The sequence below is a fragment of the Wolffia australiana genome, chromosome 5 (assembly GCF_029677425.1).
Source record: "Wolffia australiana isolate 7733 chromosome 5, ASM2967742v1".
Lineage (NCBI taxonomy): Eukaryota > Viridiplantae > Streptophyta > Magnoliopsida > Alismatales > Araceae > Wolffia > Wolffia australiana.
This window is the reverse complement of record NC_135839.1, coordinates 10,345,405-10,353,367: the sequence shown is the minus strand read 5'-3', so window position 1 is coordinate 10,353,367 and position 7,963 is coordinate 10,345,405. Positions and strand designations below refer to the sequence as shown.

General features: G+C 38.3%; 1 long non-coding RNA gene across 1 annotated transcript; it reads left to right on the top strand.

Moving 5' to 3' along the window:
- The first annotated feature begins 5,739 nt into the window (after window positions 1-5,739).
- LOC144703127 (uncharacterized) lies at window positions 5,740-6,701 on the top strand. The gene is made up of 2 exons (XR_013581478.1): window positions 5,740-6,000; window positions 6,296-6,701. It is a non-coding gene; the product is annotated as an uncharacterized LOC144703127 (long non-coding RNA).
- The last annotated feature ends 1,262 nt before the right edge of the window (window positions 6,702-7,963 follow it).

Below are 7,963 nucleotides of genomic sequence, written 5' to 3'. Positions count from 1 at the left end.
GTGCTAGGATATGGGGTCATCGAGTGACATGGCCTTTGGCGATCTCGGGTGGGCTCAACCTGGTGGCGTGAGCCTCAGAGGAGTCAAGCGCGTGCTTGGCGGCGATGGTCATTCTTCTGGTGGAGGCAAGGCTCGACGGCGGTGAATATGATGGTTGCCGAAATTGTGGCTTCGATCACGACTACTCTAGAAAACTGTAATAGATAACTCTTGAGAGGGAGGAAGGCGGAAGCCCAGATGAAGAAACCTATCTTTCAATTTTCAAATGAACTCCAAATGGATCCTTAGGCATGCCTCCATTTACTATGTAAGGAGGATGCCCAAGTGGGCCAAGTTAGTGGAAACCATCCCGTGATGAGGACTTGCTCCTAAAAGTCCAACAATACATGCAAGAATAAAACGATAACAAACGAGGCTCAAAACACAATGGCCCGTCTGAAAATTCAGAAAAACAAAATAAAGAAAATAAAGACAACCATGGCCACCTGTTGCTAGGCTGTATACTTGAAGCTCAGGTCTCTAGCGTCGACTCAAGCTTCACACCGCAGTTGCTCACGAACAGTCGTCTTGCTAGTTAGATGGTCCCCCATCAGCTCCTTTTGTGTCTCAAGTCTAAGGACCACTTACACAACCATGACATGAATAAACTGTATTAACATTTTGGTATAATACTATTCAGGGATTCATAATCAATTATTTCCACTAAAGAGCACCCACCGCAAATCCTTAGTATATCCACACTAATAGCTATGGGATCAGTCATTCTCATCTAATGAATGAGATTAGATAGCGCTATTCTGTTTGGATATCTCCATGTCCTTCTTGAGTATCCTTTGAATACGAATATCTAGCATGCATGCTTAAGGACTGGAGATCTTTGTAGTATGATCTGATCATAATTCAGTAAGTCATATCATGCATTCATGGGCTTCATTATAAGTCTCCCACATGCACTACAATGAATTCATTGTATTAATGAACATGGAATGAGATATGGAATGTATGATTTGCTTCTAGGCCACATATATTTCCATTAATCCACCTCCCTAGTTACATCACAACCAGCTTGGGCCTTCCAATTTAAAGATGTTTGTGGACAAGAATCAAAAGGAATAGCTTAACACATCTCTAATCGACATAACTTCATATAGTATTGTGAAATGAGAGTGTGAAAAGTGCCTATTTTCTTTGCAACTTAGATAATCTATTCTTTTTGGAAGAAGATTTTCTAGTTTCTTTGGGACTCCTTTTTTCAGGATTACGAAACAACGTAGATTGGTTTCCGAACCTGGGTATAACTTTGTCTCAAAGTGAGAATAGTGGTAAGTGTAATCCGTGAATATAAAAACTAAAATTTTAAAAAAATAACATGTAAAATTTAAAACACCAATTCAACCCCATTCCATAGTATTCTTCTATACCTCTTATTCCAACACTCGTTATCTATCTGACATCATTGTTTCACTGTTATGATCACATCAAGAATGAGGGAAGCCTTAGAGGGAAGGAAAATGAAGGATGGGCCCTGAAGAATTAAATCATTAGTGAATGTTATTTAGATTCTTATCCTTTTATGCATTAATGGGAATATGTTATAGAACCTTAAACTTTATCAAAATCTTCTTATATCCAAAATATTGTTGCGTGTGAGCTTTTAAATCAAATTATCATTATGTTAGGAACTTCAATGGTTCAATACGTTTAATTTTTAAACCCAACTAATTAAATATCTAACCAAAAATATAAGTTAAGAAATATCATTGGGTTGAATGCTGAATAAGGGATACCAGCTCCATCGTGGGTTAGAGAGCTGGTATCCCTTATTCAGCATTCAACCCAATGAGACAAAAAGTATCGACAGATGTGTGTTAATTTTGGGTTAAGAAATAGAACAAGCAACCACTTGACATGGTACTGATATATAATTGAGCATGTGACATGTCAGCCACTACTTTATATATGAGTAAGGTCTTTTCTACATGGTGTGATTCTGGATGCACAGCATGGAAGCATCATTCTCACCCTAGAGGAGTTCTACACCTGGTAAATTATATAGCCATCATGCCAATCTCACATCTACATATTTGAAAAGTCCCAAATACACATTGATTAATGTGGTTGTTTAAATTATTAAGACTTATGCAGTAGAATTTATATTTATCCATTAATGTATGTTCTGTAGGTATAGGATGTAGTAAGGGGTTGAATCCATGGGAAGCACTGGCCACTTTGGTTTACCGATCTCATTAAACCATTTCTTGTTAATAAATTTTGTGACACATGTATTTAAAATCAGAAACATTAAGGAATCAGCAATTTCTAGAGTCGGTTTTGCTAATTCAAATTTATTCTTGCTTAATCTTAATAGACTAAAAAATTGATTATGTCTCTACTCAATTAGGACCCCAAAATAATATAGATAATTGACAATTAACTCCCACCACTGGGATAAAACAAAATTTTATCAAATAGATTATTAAATGGACCAGTTATATGTAGCTTTTTTGTTAAGTTCCATGTAGCTTTGTATTGACAGAAACTTGAAGCATAAACGAACAGGAACTGAATATTATTAGACAACTAATCAACTACAATAGATGTAAATTTGGACACCAAAATAGCATAGATGATTGACAATTAACTCCCACCACTGGGATTAAACAAAATTTTGTCAAATAGATTATTAAACAGAGCAGTTATACGTAGCTTTTTCATAAGAGCCATGTAGCTTTGGATTGACAGAAACTTGAAGCATAAACTAATGAGTATTTGAATTTAGTAAAAAAACTTTGATATTAAAATGAGGAAAAACCTGAAATCATATGTACATTTGGGTCAGGTCTATGCTAAATGCATAAGAGAACCTGGATAAACTCACAGATATTGTTGAATCAATTTGTCAAACTTTTTCTTCTTCGCACATAAGGCATAGCTCGAAACCTGTGAATTTTTGAGGAAAAAGTAAGGGGCTTCATCTATGGAATTCACTCCAAATTTTGCTAGAAATCTGCTCTAGAAGCTCTTGTTCACTCTGTGTCCTCCAGGCCGGCAGATTGTCGGGCGAGAAATCAAAAACGCCTGCTCCTTCCTCCGTTCCCCTCCTTAATATGCCAGAAAATACAAGATGCCTCCTGGCAAGTCCATCACAAAATTTGGTTTATAACGCTCTGCACGTGAGTGTGTGCACACTGATCGACTTAGTTCCTAGAGTGCAATATGCACTTTGATTGGCCAAAATATTTGTTATGTGTGTCTTCTTTGTATGCATTAGGTAACCAAATCTGAGTATAAGGGCGTACACATTGCTCTGCATTCGGTGATCAGCGCAAAACTGTGATTTGTCCAGTGCTGATCACGTGCGCTCCCTGCATACACTTATGCCCCTATTAGCACAATTCAGCCCGCTAGGACCTAGATAAAATAAGAAAATAAAAAATCTTTCCTGAATGAACAAAATGCACTTAACAGGCCTTAATTATTATCAAAATTTTTAATTATACCCTTTTTTCATACCAAACCTTTAATTTCTCATAAAATTATGAGAACATGTGCGACGAATACAATATAAACTCCCAGAATATGAATAAAATGACTAATTTAACTGACTATTCTCGCATGTTACCAATATCATACTATGGAGATTATATATTTAAGTACATAACCTAACCATTGCTATTCATGCAATATAATTTGGATATTACAGATTTTTATGTTGGGTTTTGGGCCATTAATGGATGATTGGAGAACTTCTTTCCATCCATTCCAAGCTTAAAATAAATAAAAAGATTGATCTCTAACGATTAAAACATAGTGTACCTATTGTGGAACTTGTTCCACCCTCGATTTGCTTCTTGGGAGAGTCATTTCTAGCGATTCAAGTGCTCAACCTCTAGTCCCATCCACATGATCAAGGGACTGTTGGATATTCTCTTCTTCTCCATGTTTTCTTCAAGATATTACTGATATTATCTGCATCAATATACTCTATTGGAATGATTGGAGAGTTAGTCTTAAAATAAAAGAGGGTGCCCAGATATGTTTGACTTGGGCACGTATAATGGGTGTCCCTCTTACTTGGACCATTTTCATAAAAGTAGTTATATATAAAGTATATCTTCTGTCGTCCTTTAATTTTATGAGTGTGACCCTGAATGCCTAGGTATCAATCTACTTAATAACTTTAAATGCTAAAAAAAATAATGAAACAACCTTATAGATTAATTAATCAAGGATATATTTAACCCAATCGATAGGTTAGGTTTCCAGGCCATGGGGTGCCAAGCTATACCTCATGCTCTAGAAGGTGTAGAGTAGTGTTTGAACCCTTTCATGGGACATTTACCATCATTGGTTAACATATATATAATATATTATTTTTGCAAGAACCCTGAATGACTGAAGAGTACGGTTAGTCATCACACTCGACTCTGGCATTCAGGTAGTAATCATGTTGAACAAAGATCATTGGCCAATACCTTATTCAATATTCCAACTACCTTGTCCAGAGATTCAATTCTCTTTTTCCTTGGGCCAATCTCCTCTTATCGCAAGGCCGGACAATCCCATCTTGACCCCACAATCACCTCTATATACTTCTGACTATATCTGAGAAAAGGCTTATTTGAATCTCATGTTGAGAGACTCATAAGCCATACCAAAGTAGACTCATCCATACACGAGATGTCCAGGGTGTCTCAAGTCAACAAATCACTTGAAAAGGCGTGACATGAGTCAACCTAGTTGACATTTAGATATCATATAACTTGAGAGTTAATATGGGTCACTTATGTAAACTCTTCCTCAAAAGAGCACCCACCATCTGTCCTTCATGCATCCACACTAATGGCCACAAGATTAGCCATACTTATCAAATATGTATAATCACATTGTGCTATTATGTCCAAATTATTTAGTAGCCATCTTGACTATCTTTGGATACATGTTTAAACACTAGTTATCATTGTATTATGATCTCATCATAATTTACTAGGTCATTACATGTATTAATGGACTTCATTATAAACATCTCATCATAATAATAAAAACTAAATATTTGTTTCAATGAACTTAAATAAATCATAGAAGTGTGATTGTCTTGTCGGACATACAATCCATGGATGATTGTTGTGATCTTGATCATATGATGAAGGTGTTTGGTCCTAAAAACACCTGTATGAAGACTTTAAAGAAAGATAGTAGATGATATTGAGGAAAAACTTTCACTTAATTAATATAAATGAATCCATGTATGGTTTCAAAAATCAACCAGATTAATTATGTGGATGTTTTTTTGTGTATTGACCAATGCTTTTTAGTCATGATTCATAGATTCTAAACATTATTTGATCATATGAATAGGGATTGGAAAAGAAGTTGCCTTCATTCGTGAACATGCAAACACTCGTCAATGACGACGAACATGAAAGACATTACTGTAATACAAAAAGAGTTTGCGAATGGTTCGCAAATTGGCAAACCATTCATGAACATGTGGCGGGAAAGTAAGATAAAACAGGCCTTCGCTGGCCATCTTCTCATTCCCCCTCATGAACATGTCACTTCTAATCCCCCCCTCCTAAGTGCTGCATGTCGCCCTTTATACCTAGATCGGTGCATCCTGCCCCCCTCCTACATAGGATGGTCCTTTGGTGCGACCGGTGAGAATTTAGGCCGATGTGCGGTCCGGTTCGAATTCTCGAACCGCACATCGAACAGTATTATGATAAATCGCACCGCACATCGGCCAGGGCCTTGTGCAGTGCGATTGTGCGATTCTAGTCCCATTTTTTATGACGTTGTCTTTCCACTCATGGAGTCATGGTCGCCGATAAGAGCTCGTCTAGTCGTCTTCTTCCTAGTCCTTGGCCAATGGCACTGCCGCGCTGTTGCCGACGCCAGACGGCGGTCGCCTGCCATCCGCAGGAAAATCACCATCTTGGGTGCCCGATTCGACGGCCTTGATTCATTCCTCGCGAACGTTTCCGCTTTGCGACCACCATTGTATGTGTCTTCTCCTCGACCCTCGATCATTTATGAAATTCTTGAATCTTGATTATGGTTATCAGGTCATGTAGTGGAACCCCCATAAAATGATTTTTGTTCGTGAATTTGATTGGCGTGTGGTGTGCGTGAGAATCAAATGGCTTTGAATCATATACCTCCGGTTTTCTATGCTTTTTTGTTGTGTTTGTAAATGATTTTAGAGGCATTCATTCTTCATCAGCGCTCTATGAGTTGGATAACTGACTGATGATAGCGCTAAATTGAATAAATCGGATGCTGCCCTGGACGGCAGTGCCGTAGGCGACCACCTCGTCGGGGTTGACGCCCTTGTTGGGCTCCTTGCCGTCGAAGAAGTCTTTGAAGAGCTGCTGGACTTTGGGAATGCGAGTGCTACCGCCGATGAGCACGACCTTGTCGATCTGGCGCTTCTCTAGGCTGGCGTCCTTTGTGGCCTTCTTGACAGACCCCATGGTCTTCCTGAACAAGTCGTTGTTCAGCTCCTCGAACCACGCCCGGGTCAGCGGCTTGGAGAATTCCAGCCCCTCTTACAGTCCCTCAATCTCCAGCTGCACCTGATGCTGGTTGCTCAGCACTCTCTTTGCCCTCTCCGCCTCAGCTTCCCCAGCGCCTTGTTGTCCTTGCTAATGTCCTTCCCGTGCTTCTTCTTTATCAAATTAATACTAATAATTCTATGAAAATGGTATAAATTATTCTGAATTAAAGTTATATAGCTTTATTTTTAGTTATAAACCCTACTCAATTTTTATAGAATTTAATATATTTTTTCCAAATTTATTAGCAGAAAAAATGAAGTTTAACAAAATATTTAAATAAATATATAACCATTTTTGGATTCCCTATGGTTCAACTTAGGGAAATATGGAAGAGAGAGAGGCAGAGGGGCATATCTATAAATAAAAAGCAATGCAGTCCATTTATGTTCGAAAGGCCGATTTTGTGCCAAGTGCAGTCCAATTTTAGCGCACAAAATCGAACCGCACATCGGTCAGCACTTTTGTGCGATCGAAAAAATCGCATGTCGGCCAAAAAAATCGGACCGGACCGCATGACCTACTCTACTCCTACATTGCACTTCGGCTGCTTCTCACCTCCCTCCTCCTCCCTACATCGGCGCATCACCTCCCCTAACTAGCATTTCCCCTCCCTATTTCCCATCCCTACCACCATCCCTTTTTTTCTTTTTTCTTTATGCATCTTCACAACCTGGCCCCAAGATATGCGTGGTCTGATTGAAAGATGGATCGAAAGCAGAGAGATTGAGGCATGGCGCAATATCATTTCCAGACCAATTTCACAAAGGTACTTCATTGCAAATATTTTTTCCATTATAAGAAACCCAATGAATGAGTTGTCTTCATGTTTCATTTATCATCCTTCATATCCAATAAAGCATTGTCATATTAATGATACCTCTCATTGTCCTTTGGTAGTCCATAATGAAGCTAAATGATAATTGTCATTATCTTTTGGTTGTCTGTAATTGTTGAAACCCGTTATGAATTTACAGGATTGGTCTTTCATTTAGATGATGAAAATTGCCTCTGTCTTCATATATACCTATTTACCTATATATCTGTCTACCTATATATATACATGTCTATCCTTATCTATCAATGTATATGCCCATATATATATCTATCTATCTATATATCTATCTATCTATCTATCTATCTATCTATCTATATATCTATCTATCTGTTTGTATGTCTGTCTGTCTATCCATATATTTATTCATCTATATATCCATCCATATATCCATCCATATATCTATCTCTCTATTCATCTGATGGGGGACCATCTAGCTTCAAAGATCCTGTCTCGACTAGTTTGTCGAGTGAGGGATGATGCACACAATCCGGCGTTCAAAGCTGATGGAGGACCATCCGGATGACGACAGCCAGACGACGACACCGACATCTGCGGGACGCCCGACGACGAC